At 39.7% G+C, this 15,966-nt stretch overlaps 1 long non-coding RNA gene across 1 annotated transcript in view; it reads left to right on the top strand.

Annotated features, from left to right (window-relative positions):
* The window catches only part of LOC133509198 (uncharacterized), a 39,452-nt gene extending 26,578 nt beyond the window's left edge, over positions 1-12,874 (top strand). The window contains exons 3-4 of the long non-coding RNA XR_009797262.1: positions 11,663-11,781; positions 12,661-12,874. This is a non-coding gene — a long non-coding RNA (uncharacterized LOC133509198). The remainder of the gene's footprint in view (positions 1-11,662; positions 11,782-12,660) is intronic.
* The last annotated feature ends 3,092 nt before the right edge of the window (positions 12,875-15,966 follow it).

Genomic DNA, 15,966 nt, shown 5'->3' with positions numbered 1-15,966 from the left:
TGCAGCATTGGATCAGAAAGGAGAGTGGTGGTATCGACAGATGGCCCACAGCAATACAATAACCCATAATCCAAAAAGCCCAAATCTATTAAAGTTAGCCAAAATTAATTTGTGGTGGCCCGACACAAATAAAAGTATATGTGGGGAATCACGGGGAGAGAGATGTCAACACTATAATTAAACTACTATCTAACTTAGAAGGGTGTTAATAATTGCTTTTTTCCTTGTTCTTTTATTTATTTATTTTTTGCTGTCCTTGCAAACATAGCCAATGTCTCGAGGGGATTGAGTTAAACAAGAGTTGATTGCTAGCTAATCAATCGCTGTTTTCTACAAGCCTTGTTATCCCTCCCAAAATTTGTTTTACCCCAAGCCTGTCTCGCTTAGAGACCTGTTTATCACGGTGCCTTATGTGGAGATTAAACGCATCTAAGCAGCATGTCCACTTCTCTTTACGGATTAAGACAGTTATCCATTGAAGTACACGTTTACACTTGTACCAGTATAAGGTCAGATTCAAATACATTATTGGCAGAAGCACACGCATGTCTGCGTGCACGCGCGCATGCGCACACTCACACACAGACACACACACACACACACACACAGATGCAATGTGGAGGCACCAGCAATCACCTGTCAGGCGTCAGTATAAATAAATGAGAGCCTCTTGCCCTGTCCAACGAGCCTGCTAATTGTATATTCTCTTACTTGGTGGCGTTTGTCAGGCTCCATCAGTCTTCCATGGCATGTATAATTTGAGGAGTTGACATGACACTGTGAATGGTTGTCAGGTCAAAGCCCCACTCTCCTCTCAGACAAAAGGTATGTTCCAACATTTTGATTTGCCTCATTAATTCTCCCAGGAAATGCAATGGTAAGACTGAGGCATCCATTATTTCTGGCATTTTGCCATTCGCTGTCCTTTGAGTCAGGGCGGACATGCAATCAACTTGCACTTTTTATGGGGCCACGCTGCAGTGTGTACACATATAATGCGAAACACTTTTAAGATAGTAATAAACAGCCATTACAGCACTACTACTTAAGACACTTATTTTGAAAGTCAGAGTCACACTACTTCCAGTGCTATGCTTAGTGGACTGCCAAGCAATTTACAGATCGCTGCAAGGGAACAGGTTTACGAATGAATGTCGCACTAAACCCTACTATAACAAACGTCCATGTCAATGTCTTATCATCATCACATCATACTTGCATGCATATGTATTTGAATGATACTACTACAGGTCATTGATGAAAACTACTGCACAAATGCCAACCTCAGACTTCTGATTACATCTAATCACTTCTCGAGCGCAAATGACTAAACTTCTTAAACAGCATTAATCAAAAGCATAACAAATCAAATGTTGAAGGCATTTAAGTTATAAAGCTAAACATATTTTCATAAGCAGTAAATGATTGCGGCCTTTTATACCCAACAATTAAATGTTGTAGTGTCGGAGGAAGTGAAAAATGGAGTTCCCAGCACCGTTTTAGTAATTGCTAATAATGACTTATTAATTGTTGGTGTTGGACAGTAATTACTCAGATTCTGAGAATTTAGAACTGAGTACTATGAGAACTAATAATTCAGTTCACAAACCTAATCTTTCATGAGCTGAGGTAATGTTTCCCTTTAAAATAAATGGAAATGTGATTCATTTAGGAGTCACAGATGGTGTAGTGGTACACACGCCCTACTTTGGAGGGGGCAGCGTGGGATCGATTCCTGCTCAGAGACGGTGTTGATATCTGCCCTGCGGCTGACTGGCGACCAGTTCAGGGTGTAGTCCGCCTTTCGCCCGAAGCAAGCTTGGATAGGGTCTGGCTCCCCCGTGGCCCCTGTGACGTTAAGCGGCGTGTATAATGGATGGATCGATAATTAATTTGATCCATCCCCAGAACGAGGTTATGTTGTGTAGTCAAAACTAAATACAAGTACAATAGATATAATTAAAAGTAAATACAAATATAATATTGAAAACTCAGTTTTAATGAAATTATGTGTAAAAAAACTAAATAAAAGAGAATATAATGATTTGCAAGTTATTTTTTTATATTCAATTGAATAATACAATGACCATTTTCTGAGCCACTGATACTCATGAGGGTCGCGGGAGTGCTGAAGCCAATCCCCTTTGTCAACGGGCAGGAGGCAGGGTATATCCTGAACAGTTTACTAGCCAATCGGAGGGCACATGGAGACAGACAACAGTTGCACTCACAATCACACTTAGGGACAATTTAGAGTCTCGAATGAATGCATGTTAGTGGGATGTGGGAGGAAACCTGAGTCCCCGGAGAAAACACGCGCAGCCACAGGGAGTACATGCACACTCCACATAGGGACCGGGATTCGAATCCTGATCCTCAGAACTGTGAGGCCGACACTCTCCAGCTGTTCCACAATGTCACCCCACTCAAATCATCCATCCATCCATCCATCCATCCATCCATTCATCCATCCATTCATTTTCTTCACTGCTTATTCTCACGAGGGTCGTGGGGTGTGCTGGAGCCTATCCCAGCTGTCGACGGGCAGGAGGCGGGGTACACCCTGAATTGGTTGCCAGCCAATTGCAGGGCACATGGAAACAGACAACAAACAGCCGCACTCACAATCAGGGGAAATTTAGAGTTTCCAATTAATGTTGCATGTTTTTGGAATGTGGGAGGAAACTGGAGTGCCCGGGATTGAACCCGGGACCTCAAAACTGTGAGGCCAATGCTTTACCAGCTGACTCACCATGACGCTTCACTCAAATCAGTTCATATTTCAAAAAATAATTTCACGGAATCATACACTTCTTTTTCATAAAATAATACAAGTGCTTCCTCATTTCATTAATGATCCATCCCGGAGGTTCATGCTCACTCAACATGTTCAACGAGGCATTAGATTCTTATTGATGTCATGTGTTGTAAAGTAAGAAAGGTGGGAAAATACAAAAAAGTAAAAACTTTGTATGCAGCGATCAGCAAGCTCAGCTATCAACAATTCTTCTGCTTCTCTTTCGTCCATCTCGGCTCTCGCCAGCTGGCTTAACTTTTCTGCATTCTGGTGCACAGCATTGGTGAGAGCAGCATCTGCCACACGGGCTGCCTTCCTGGTCACTCACTTTACTGTTATTATCATCTGATTAGTCGGAACGGTTTTGAGTGTTGAGAAGCATTATATAAGTTGAATGTATTATTATTATTAAATAAAAAAGGGCGTTAGTAATTGCATTAGAGACAGAAGGAATGATATGTGCTGTGTATACATTTATTAATCTTTACATTTATTATAAATGTGTGCTTTTTATGTGCTCATTAGCTTGAAGAGACAGCTGCTCATGAAAGCTAATCCTCGGGAACATCAGGACATGTAAAAAAACACTCATGATTAGACTTATTGCGTAGGACGTTGTACCTCTGGCAAACAGAAGCGGATCACAAACGAACAAATCACTTCAGTTCCTCAGGACACCAGTTTAGGAACAAATCATTCAGTTCACTTAAGTCCCTCCTCGTCCTGCACAGCGCTGCCTAATGCTCATTGGCTATTCGCTGAATATATAGAAGTGAATGACTGAATGCTTCAACAGTCCCATTTCTGCTCCCAGATAACTCATTTGCCTCACAGTGGCAGACGGCGACCAAGCAAAAATAAGGAATCATTTTACAAACTACAGTATGTTCACTAAATAGAATTTTTCTTCAGAATGAATCATTCGCGGTCGTAACAACAAGAGTGCCTTTTCTCCGAGCCTTCGAGCTAGTGAGTCTTGCTACCCAGTGGCTTCTCTTTTCACTGAGGGAATACTTCTTCACTACACCAAACTACATCTATTGAGACTTGAATACTTTTTAACTTGTGTCTTTGTGTGCACCTACGGCAAGCATGTTTGGGTGTTGAGAAATCCACTAAACAATAATGATAATAACTATTATTGTTATTACTAGTTAGAACGTCTGCTTCACAGTTCTGAGGTTCTGAGGACAAGGGTTCAAATCCCAGCCCCGCCTGGGTGGAGTTTGCATATTGTCCCCATGCCTGCGTGTTTTTTTTTCTTTTCTTTCTGTGCACTAAAGTTTACTTCCACATCTCCACACCATGGAAACTTGGAGACTCTAAATAACCCTTAGATGCGATTGTTATAATGAATGGTTGGATGTTTCTATGTGGCCTGCTATTGGATGGCAACAAGTTCAGAGTGTACCCTGCCTCCTACTGGAAGATAGCTTGGATAGGCTCCAGCGCTCCCATGACCCTTGTGAGAATAAGCTGCTCAGATAATGGGTGGATGTGTGGATGGATATTACTTATATAATTGCTAGTACAAGATGGTAGATTTAGCTAAACCAAACTGTGTTGCAAGATCACAAACACTAACGCACTTCTCATGTTGAGCTATTTCTTTTACATTTAATAACCTCTTTGTACTCACACACTGAAAGTGTTTTTCAAGTTTTCACTTTGTTTGGTACCATTCTCAGGGGTAATATAGAGCAAAAATAGAAAATATACACAGAGAGCCTGTGATGTTTATCTTTTACGGCTATGTCAAGACTCTTCCAACGTTAAAGTAAACTGATGTAATCTTTTTTTTTTCTAAAATTTTGTTCATAAACAGAATTCTATATTCACCCAGTGTTCATGAACTTGGGTTCCACTTCACATTCAATATTTCTTATTCCTACAAGGTTTAGTTAAAATTCTGTCATTTTGGCCCATAACAATGAAACCAAATAAAGAAATAAAAAGCTAACAAAAATCCTGGAAAGACTCCATCATAGTTTTGTGTTATGTATCTGTCAGGTATGGTATTGGAACAGAATATTATTTCCTGACAGTGTAAATTCAAAGTTTATGTAACCTTTACACAGTTTACCAATAGATAACCGTCTAACATCTATCTGACTGAGAACCAAATGACACTTTGATGGATTTGTCATTTGTTAACATTCTTTCGCAAATGGTAAGTCACAGTTCTCAAATGTCAGAATAACAAATACGAGCATTTATGACGGGTAAATGTGGAACATGGAGCAGCATTTGCAGTGCTGACATTTAGATCAGCACTCCAAATATACTCACGGGAGAAGTGTTAAAAGTATTTAATGTTGGTGCAGCTAAATGAGAACCAAGGAGTGAGAGATCGATGAAAGAAAAGGAGATGTAAGAAGAGTGAGATTAGAGAATTACACAAGAAGAAAAATGACCATTGCCATAGACACAGTGTTTAATGGCGCATCATTTTGCCATACTTTAAACAAATCACAGAGTGGGAACACAATTCAATTAAGAGGACCTGCTAAACTTCTCAATTAATGATGTAGCTGGCAAAGGGTGACGATATATATTTGTCCCACAGAAGGTAAAAATAACATCATAGGTGACTTATCTGGGCTTTCATTTTATTTATTTATATCTAAATGCTCCTCCAAAAGGTGCCTCGAAATAAACATTCAATCGCTTAAAGACCGCTTAAAGTCTTTACTATCACGCAGAGAATTAAAAGGCTAACTTGACTTATGGAAAATCAAATGTGGCCGTGTCCCTCTTGACAGTAACGTGGGCTGCGTTGTCAATCTCCAAAAGTCCTTGTAAATGTCTGATAATGGAAAGATGGAGCATGATATCAGAATAAATGTGCTTCTAACCTTCCGTGACAACAAATAAATCAGTCTGAGGTTCATCGCACAATTAGAAGCAACAAAGAACTAAAAAGGCTGTGAAGTTGCAAGGCATTGCTGGAAAAAAAAGGACAAATTAACATTTTAATGGAGCGTTGTGTTGCTTTTTATTGGCTCACAAGTTGGCAACTTTATTTAATCAAAACTTTCTTCACAATCATTAGAAAACCGCCTCCGATGACGGTCGTCTCGTAACAAGTGACTGCTTTGTAGGGAAACTTTAGAAAACGACTTTAACGTGACGACCTTTGAGCGCAGCAACCTTGAGTGTACGATTTTAAGTCTCTCTCTCTCTCTCTCTCTCTCTCTCCTCTCTCTCTCTCTCTCACTCTCTCTCCCTCGCTTATACACGCAGAAAAAAAATATAAACACAACAATATTGTTTTCGCACCAAAGGCCATTTCTCTCAAATTGTGTCTGAAACACCATCGGAGACGACAGCTGCCTCAGAACTTGCGCCATATGTGGCATTGTGCAGTGTGATCAAACTGCACATTTCAGAGTGGCCTTTTATTGGGCTAGCCTCAGGCACACCTGTGCAATAATCATGCTGTCTAATCAGGATCTTGATATGCCACACCTGTGAGGTGGGACGCATTTTCTCAACAATACTGATTTAGACAGTTCTGTCAATATTCAATGTATTTACAATATGAGGATTAGAATCCCTGCACATTTAGAACATTTAACTTGTATTAGTCACAGGGTTACAAATTGTTTGAATTTGAACAATTCCGGTTCCGATTCTGCTCTGCTAATTTTTTTCGGGTAAGAGGCCAGGTACTACCCAGACTGGTCAGCAGCCAATCGGATACACAAACAACCATTCACACCAATGGACAATTTACAATTGTAAAATTATAAATTTAACAAGTATATTTTTGGAATATGGGACACAACAGCAGTGTCTGAAGAAAACAAACACGAGCGAGGACTGCACAGGAAGGCCAGAGCCCGGATTCAAACGCACAAAACTCTGAAGTGGATGTGCTAATCACTTGGTCATGGTGCTGAGCTGAGCTGAAAATCATTTTATTTTGTCAATCATTAGATTTTGTATGCATTGTTTGATATAATTTCCTTCTATTGTCTCATATCAGACAACGGTGTTTGCTGTGAAGCTACACCCCGTTCCACATGCCATCTTTTTGACTGGCTGTCCTCGAGTCGTTAGGCCCCTATTTGAGTGCCCAGCTGGGAGGGCGTGCAGTGGGAATCTTGCTCCAGTGTGCCAAGCATTGGCCATTCAGGCAGGGCATGTGGCGAGGCGATACCTTGGGTCAGGCTGTCTGGTGACGGAGCACTTCATGGAAGGCTCACTGTCCGTCCCTGGCAGCTCGTCATTTATCACCGCTGAGCAATGTTCTCAGGTGGGAATGTGATGAATTTCACTTTTCCGTTCTCAGAAATAAGCCTTATAAATCATCTTAAACTCAGTTTGTGTGCAGCTTTTTGTTGTCAGACAGTGTTACAAATCTCTCCTGTGTACCTACAACCCGCCCTGTGTCTTCTCGCTGTGTGCAGCAAGATTGTCTTGTGTTAAATACACTTGGTGATTACAAGTGTCCACTTACAGACAGGAATGTAAAAAAGGACAGAGCAACATTTTTATTTTTTTTGTAAATTATGTGGAATTTCACTCATCACCAATTTAGGCCCAACAATTTAATCAGAACAAAAAACATTTCTTATGCTCAGTAAAGCTTCACAATTATTTATGAACTGGTAAAAATATGTTGAAAATTGTTTTCTCCATTCATTCATTTTGGATTACATTTTGAAGAAAACGGCTACTAATCATAAATATCTTTATTACTGGTAATGTCAAAGTGGCCTATATTTAACAAAGGTTGTAATAGATTGAGAGGCAGAGTGGAGGATTAGTTAGCGCATTTGCCTCCCAATTCTGAGATCGTAGTTTAAAATCCACCCTTCCCTGTGTGGAATTTATATGTCGTCCCCATATCTGTGTGGGTTTTCTCCGGGTACTATGGTTTACTCCCACTTCAGAAAAATATGCAGGGTAGGTTCAATGAAGAATATCTACTAACTCACATACTCCCAAGATGGAGTTAGGGACACAAGCATACTCAGAAGTGACATTATTCAATCTATAGTTATGTATAACTATTAACTTTGATATATACAGTAAGACACGAAAGGACTCCACTCGTGACCTGATCAGAAGAAGTTGCAATGTTTTGGTTTGCCACATGTGGAAGTCAAATCTATTTTATTACAGTGATCTCTTTTTACATGAGTGAAGAAAATAAGTATTTGAACTCCCTGCTATATTGCAAGTTCTCCCACTTAGAAATCACAGAGGTGCTGGAAATTTACATCATAGGTGCATGTCTACTGTGAGAGCGATATTCTTAAAAGAAAAATCCAGAAATCACAATGTATGATTTTTTTTTAACGATTTCTTTGTGTGATACAACTACAAATACATTTTTGAACACTTGAAAAAAACAATGTTAATATTTGGTACTGTAGCCTTTGTTTGCAATTACAGAGGTCAAACGTTTCCTGCAGTTGTTCACCAGGTTTACACACACTGCAGGAGGGATTTTGGCTCACTCCTCCACATAGATATTGTCTGGATCAAACAGGAATTATGAAATATGTCCAAAAAGTTCCACTTTGGTCTCATCTGACCACAAAACTTTCTCCCATGACTCCTCTGTATCATCCAAATGGTCACTGGCAAACTTAAGACAGACCTTAACATGTGCTAATTTAAGCAGGGGAACCTTCTTTGCCATGCATGATTTCAAACCATGATGTCTCAGTTTATTACCAAAAGTCACCTTGGAAGCAGTGGTCCCAGCTCTTTTCAGGTCATTGACCAAGTCCTGTCGTGTAGTCCTGGGCTGATTCTTCACCTTTATAAAGATCATTGCGACCCCACAAGGTTATATCTTGAATGGGGCTCCACTCCGATTGAGATTGACCGTCATGTTTAGCTTCTTCCATTTTCTAATGATTGTTCCAACAGTGGACCTTTTTTCACCAAGCTGCTTGGCAATTTCTCCTTAGTCCTTTCCAGCTGTGTGGAGTTGTACAATTTTGTCTCTGGTGTCTTTGGACAGCTCTTTGGTCTTGACCATGTTACAAGTTTGAGTCTTACTGATTGTATGGGGTGGACAGGTGTCTTTATGCACCGAATGGTTCATCTGATTCAGGATAATACATGGAGTGCAGGTGGACTTTTAAATGAGGACTAACAGGTCTTTGAGGGTCAGAGTTCCAGCTGATAGACAGGTTTTCAAATACTTATTTGCAGCTGCATCACACAAATAAATCATTAAAAAGTCATATGTGATTTCTAGATTTTTCTTTTTAGATTATCTCTCTCACAGTGCACCTACGATAAACATTTGCCTCCATGATTTCTAAGAGGAAGAACTTGCAATATAGCAGGGTGTTCAGATACTTATTTTCTTCACTTTAATTATTGTGTGGTTAAAAATAGAAACTGTGCAATACTAAAACAAATGAAGACATTTATTAAAACATTCATCTGCCACTGTTATCCTGATTGTGTACAATATATTGACACTAAAAGTGGCATTTAAATCCCCGTGGAAAAGACTATTCCTCACTCTCATGTGAGATTTTTTTTCCTCACCTTCTTTAAGATCATGATATTATTCATTGTTAATCAATGACTTTCAAAAACGACTCACCTCTTGGTACTATCCTGTACAGTATCTTACACTCAATGGATTAATTCATGAAGAAGTGCACAATGTGCCTTGCATATTGACACTAGGCTTTACACCATCAGGAGTTTTGGGGCCAATGACCAATCAGCGAGTTTAAAAATAAAATATTACCGATGACATTCTATCACAAAATGGAGCAAGATGTCGATTTAAATGACCTGTTTATTTACTGTAAATGCTTCCATCCATCCATCCATTTTTATGAACCCCTTATCCTCACAAGTGTCGCTGGACTGTTTGAGCCAATCCGAGTTGTCATCGGGCTGGAGGCAGGGTACACCCTGAACTGGTTGCCATCCAATTGCAGGGCACATAGAGACAGAGAACAGTCACACTCACAATCACACATAGGGTGTAATTTAGAGTGTCCAATTAACGCATGTTTTTGGGTTGTGGGGGGAAACCGGACGGCCTGGAGAAAATCCACACAGGCACGGAGAGAACATGCATATGCCACACAAGCGGGGCCAGGATTTGAACCTCGGTCCTCAGAACTATGAGGCCAACGCTCAACAGCTGCCCCACTGTGCCGCCACTGTATATACTTGTGTATGTAATTGCTCAAAAAATATGTACAATAACCAATTTATCTTTGTTCATCTATTTATGGAAGTGAGGCAGAGTGACAGACAGAACAAATGAATGATTTTCCATGAGATGGCAATAAATACATACACTAATTAATGTATCTACATTGAAGAAGTGAGGTATTTCAACACCCTGGTATATTGCAAGTTCTCCCACTTGGAAATCATGGAGGGGTCTGAAATTTCCGTCGTAGGTGCATGTCCACTGTGAGAGAGATAATGTAAAAAGAAAAATCCAGAAATCACAATGCATGATTTTTTTATGATTTATTTGTGTGATACAGCTTCAAATAAGTATTTGAACACCTGAAAATAACAATGTTAATATTTGGTACAGTAGCCTTTGTTTGCAATTACAGAGGTCAAAGGTTTCCTGTAGTTGCTCACCAGATTTGCACGCACTGCAGGAAGGATTTTGGCCTGCTCCTCCACATAGATCTTGTCTGGATCAAACAGGTTTCTCACTCAGAAACATAGAGTTTCAGCTCCCTCCAAAGAGTTTCGATTGGGTTTAGGTCTGGAGAATGGCTAGCCCACGGCAGAACCTTGATATCCTTCTTACGGAGCCACTACTTGGTTTTCTTCTTTGTGTGCTTCGGATTGTTATAATGTTAAAAGACCCAGCTACGACCCATCTTTAATGCACTGACTGAGAGAAAGAGGTTGTTCCCCAAAATTTCGCAATACATGGCCGCAGTCATCCTCTCCTTAATACAGTGCAGTCGTCCTGTCCCTTGTGCAGAAAAAGACCCCCAAAGCATGATGCTACCACCCCCATGCTTCACAGTAGGGATGGTGTTCTTGGGATAGAACTCATCATTTGTCTTCCTCTAAACACAGTAGTGGAATTATGACCAAAAAGTTCCATCTTGATCTTCCATCCATCGTGAAAGAGCAATTTTTTCTTGTAGTCTGATCTGGGCATTACGTGTTGTACATGTTCTCTGTCCCATGCGCCAACACACAGGCTATATAAATACTATATCAAAACTATACTATATATTGCTATAAAAATACTCCAATGTAAAAATAAACTAGCTTTTAGACTCATACATACTGTGCACGATGATGATGTGAAGCAAATGTTTTTTGCAGAGCTGATTGGATCGGTGAATTATGACATTAAAGCTGATGAACAGAAAAATTGAAATATTGGCAAATTTCCTTTTCAGTAGACTACATTGATTTGATCAGCCTGAGTGGATCGGCCGATAATTGGCTTTTTTTGCTGATAATCTGATTGGTTTTGATATCATAATTCGCCGATATGAACAATCACGTGAATAATCGGCTCTGAGAAAGAAATTTACTACATGTCGCGGTCGTGCATCGTATAATGAATCCCAACACTAGTATATTTTTATATACTAGTATTTTTTTATTTTTTGTGTCTTTTGATGTAATACTGTAGATATCTGACATCCGATTGCATTATTAAAAAAAAAAAAAAACTTCAGCGGCATCAGAAAGAGAACACGGCTGAGACAGTTGACACATGATGCGTGGACCAGACTACAAGACAAATTTGCTCTTTCACGATTGCACGATGGCAGACCACTGCAATAAAACTTTGTATTCTCATACCACCATATCTTGTTTTTTTGCAATTATTGGGCTTTATCTTGTCACCTCAAATGAGACTGACTACTCTCGTTACCATAGGGATGGCCATACCAGTGGACCACACCGACTGTATTATAAGATGAAAATGGGGAAGAAACGGGTGTTGGTGGTCACCAGTGCTCAGGTATGGAGAGGACCACGTGCAAGGCTTCCTTGAGGTATGTTAAGGTACTTTTAATATGACATGGGTCGCAAGTCATCAACAAAATATTACATAGCCTAGCAAGCTAGTGCTACCTCTTGTGGTTGTGTGTTATTTAAATAAACTCATTGCTCCATCTTGGGATCGTATCGGTGATCTGTTATTTTTTTTTTTTTTTGCATTTGCTGATCATTGATCAGCGCCAAACTGACTACTTCTATCATTCAGGTCAATAAAATCGGTATAATGTCTAAATGAGAGTGGCTATCTTGCTATTAGGGGGAGGAATAATTGGCAAGTCAAGTTGAAACGGCAGATGGAATAAAAGTGGGTCAGAGAGGCTTCCTATGAGAAAGAGAACTATAAAATTGAAAGATGTATTTGATGTGTACAAGCACAGTAGACATAGTGACAGATTTAAAGACAAGTCACCGATTATAAGTGTTACCGAAATCAATATTCACCCGCACACTGCTTCGGTTTGTGTTTTCACAACTTAGTCTTGCATGAAACAAAGCAAGACCAATCAATCCTCCCGCATGCTTGTCATCATGAAATACGATATAGGCTTTTTGCCTTTAAAAAAAATCACGAGACTGAATGAAAAACAAATTATAACTGCACCATAGGAAGAAGAAAGCATAGAGGATGTGGTAGAAATTATGAGTGCACTTTAAAGGGCTTCTGTTCCTACACAAAAGATCTGAGAGGTCCCACTTTAATTTCCTGATCTTCTACTTACCGAAGTGTTCCATGGTGCCAATGCCAGATTGTATGACTAAGGAGTCATGTAGAGCTCACTGTATTTGATATTTCTATTCCCATTGAAGTGCTCTTGTTCCTTGGGTTTTAATTGGGATCTAATAAATAAATCATCCCCCCGCTTCCTCAACAGATGTGCAAGTGAGTGTGATGCTGCATAATGCTGGTCGAGCTGTGCAGGTAGATGGATGCTTGTTGCATTGGAACAGCTCAACCAGCCAGGAATCTAGTGAGATGTGGCCAAGTGAGACACTACATAACAAACAAAGGTGACAAGCCCTGGAGATGGATCTCTGCACAGAGAGACCAGATGAAAGAGAGTGTGAAGCCTCTCACTCTCACATGTGAGAAAGGTGCGACATGGTATAGCTCAAGTGCAATATCATCATCTCACAGTCTACTGATATTGTCAACAATTTTTTTAAAGAGTTATGTTTTCTTCAGTCCATATGCTTTTAAAAAGTTTACTTCTTTGTGTTGTGACAAAAATAGCTTTAAACATCTTTACTCTCAGTTCAACTGTTTCAACACACCTCCATTTTTCCTGATCAAACCAGAATGAGACACTGAGGATTATAGTGGATTTTATTACAAATGACGTCTTTTTCTAACATAAATACATTTTTAAAAGAAAAATCACAAATTAAGAAAAGGCAATGGGCAAAATATAGAATCCATGACTGCAACAAAAATACAAGTATATACTGTATATTTGTCACTGATGATGTAGAGATACACATCCCTGAATTTTTTGTGGACAGCGTGGGATCGATTCCCGCTTGGTGATGGTGTCGATATGTGTTATGCGACTGACTGGCGACCAGTTCAGGGATAGGCTCCAGCACTCCCGTAATCCTTGTGAGGATAAGGAGCTTGGAGAGAGAGGCAGAGAGGCTACTTTATATCGGTCCATCAGATATAGTTCAGACAAAAAAACAAGATGGGGAAAAAAAACATGGGGGTTGAAAGGCACTGGATAATTATCCCACTCTCCCTCAACTTTGATTGTGCAAGCCAAAAAAAATGGGTAAAAATTCTGCAGGAGCCTGTGCTTTTTGCACTCTCTCCTCTGTGGTTCTCCCTCACAAAGCTGGACTTTCAGAAATATAAAACAATTTGAAATAATTACGATGATGGACTAATTTTATTCACTGCACATCTGTTGCTACAAGGCCTCTGGCTCATCCTCAAACCAAAAAGATCTGATTAACTTCTTGCCGGTTTTGTGTTTTAAACATGATTGTGAAGTGGAAATGTTGACAAGTTGATTTGTCTTTACAACATGAAGAGGAACTTGTTTACTCATGGAATAGTCTGGAAGAGTTAATACAACTTTTCAAAAGCCAAGCACATTCGATAAAAGACATGCACATATATTTTAAAAGTCGGGTGTCATCCGATCAAACAAAAAATCTTGTGTGTATGTAAACTGATTAGTGAAATGGGAAAATTGAATGAGAAGTCTGATGAAACACACAGAGTGCTTGTTTTGACAAAAGTTACAATAATAACCTCTGAAGGTTTAAGCATCTGTTATAAAGTGTGATTAGTAGAGCTGGGACACTGAACAACTAAAATATCTGACCTATCAAGGGCAATCAATTCTTGCTATTCCAAGAATTGGCTGAAATTTAAATGCAATAAAAGCCCAGTTTTGTCCATACAGTTGTCTGAACTGCTTGGGTTGCAAGAGTACGAATGACATATTGTCTGCTACATAGTGTAGTAATGTGCAATACAATGGTGACAATGTAATGAGATATGCAACACACTGTTATTTCCAATCAATGAATTTGACAACACGAGTGGAATATAAAGCATTGAAATTAGGTGTCGCTCCAGAATCACAGACCACAAGGGGACAATTCTCATTAGCTCAAATTAGATTGGTTTGAAACACAGGTTAAGGCTGAGCCAATGAGCCACACAGCAAAAAAAAAAAAAAAAAAAAAAAAAATAGGGTTGCTAATAAATGGTTTATAGAACATAATCCAGTCAATTTAATAATGTTCCAAAATTGGAACTGACTGAAAATACACTGAGATGGTTAACTAGTGTGTTGCTGGTTTTTGAGCTTGGTGTTGAAAGGAAAACCTTTATTTTTCAGATCATCACAGACTAATGCTCAAATGAACTTTGGTTAGGAATAGCAGTGTGCCAATGGTTGCACTGCGGATATTACTGGTAGACAACCATTTTAAAGGAGGAATGGATATAGTCGCTGTTGGTGCAGGTTAGCCTTAATCTAATCTAACCTAACCTATCCTAACCTTTTAAAAACAACACATGTTTGTGTTTGATCTGGATTGAATACAAAAATAAATTAGACTTCTGAAAAGTTGGAAAAAGTAATTAATTCTATGAGCATGAATAGAACTATGGATATAAATATGGACTTCTCTAAATTTGCTACTGCAACAAAACAACATACTGCATCTAATCACATCCTGCTGCCTGCCAGAAAATTTTGAAGAAAACGTGCAAACATTTCGTCATGGTCCCATAAATTTATAAGCCATGATTTCTCTTGGTATGAACTTGAAGTTTTGATATGAAAGTAAACCTATTCATCACCACTGTAGCTGCGTGGAAATCTGCTTTTTTGAACCTTTGCAAATGATTATTGTGTTTCTTTTTGTCTTCAGAGTTCACAGGCCTGGCATCTATGCAAACTTGAATATGTGTAGGTGGAATTCTGAATGTGTTTTTTTCTGGTAAAAAAGCAACCTAGTAACCAGGATCCTGGAGTGGTGACGATGTTGCATAAACATGCATGCACACATGCTGTTTACTTCAACCTCTTAGCCTGGGCCTCCTCCGCCCACAAAACGAAACACCTGGAATTAAACTTCCTGGTTTAGGGAGTGGGCAAGACTCAGGTATTTTCTAAAAATCTATTTGTCTTAAAAGCATAGAATCAAAGACAGCTACCTGGTGAGATTTTGTGGATACCCCACCAAGTTAATGGTCAATGGCCTTAAAACAAGTTTTTCTTGAACCTTCATTTCATGGGACCATGACAAAATTACCAAAACATGTAGTGAACATAAGACTTTGAGATGACACCCCACAGTTCGGTGCTTGGCGCGTGTTCCACTGGCAATGGAAGAATAAAGAGACAGCACATTTGTTGTGGGACTCTGACATGAAATGGATTGACAGCAATAACATCAGAGAAAAGACTGGACAGCCATGGCTAGCATGGTGGCACAAAACTACTTAATCGCTACCCCGGACGGACCCTGCAATCCAGGGGGCCTCTTGCTAACTTGAAAGGGAGACCATTGAGGGGGCAGTCCACCTCCCATACTCAGGGAAGGGTTGGGTGCCAGCAGGGATGTGGGGGTGCTGGAGGCTGTCTGGAGATAGTGCCCCTTTTCGTGAGTGGTTGGCCGGCCTGATGGCCATGACCTGCAGGAGCCGTGCTTCTTAATCACTC

The sequence above is a fragment of the Syngnathoides biaculeatus genome, chromosome 11 (assembly GCF_019802595.1).
Source record: "Syngnathoides biaculeatus isolate LvHL_M chromosome 11, ASM1980259v1, whole genome shotgun sequence".
NCBI lineage: Eukaryota > Metazoa > Chordata > Actinopteri > Syngnathiformes > Syngnathidae > Syngnathoides > Syngnathoides biaculeatus.
This window is presented reverse-complemented; position numbering and strand designations above follow the sequence as displayed.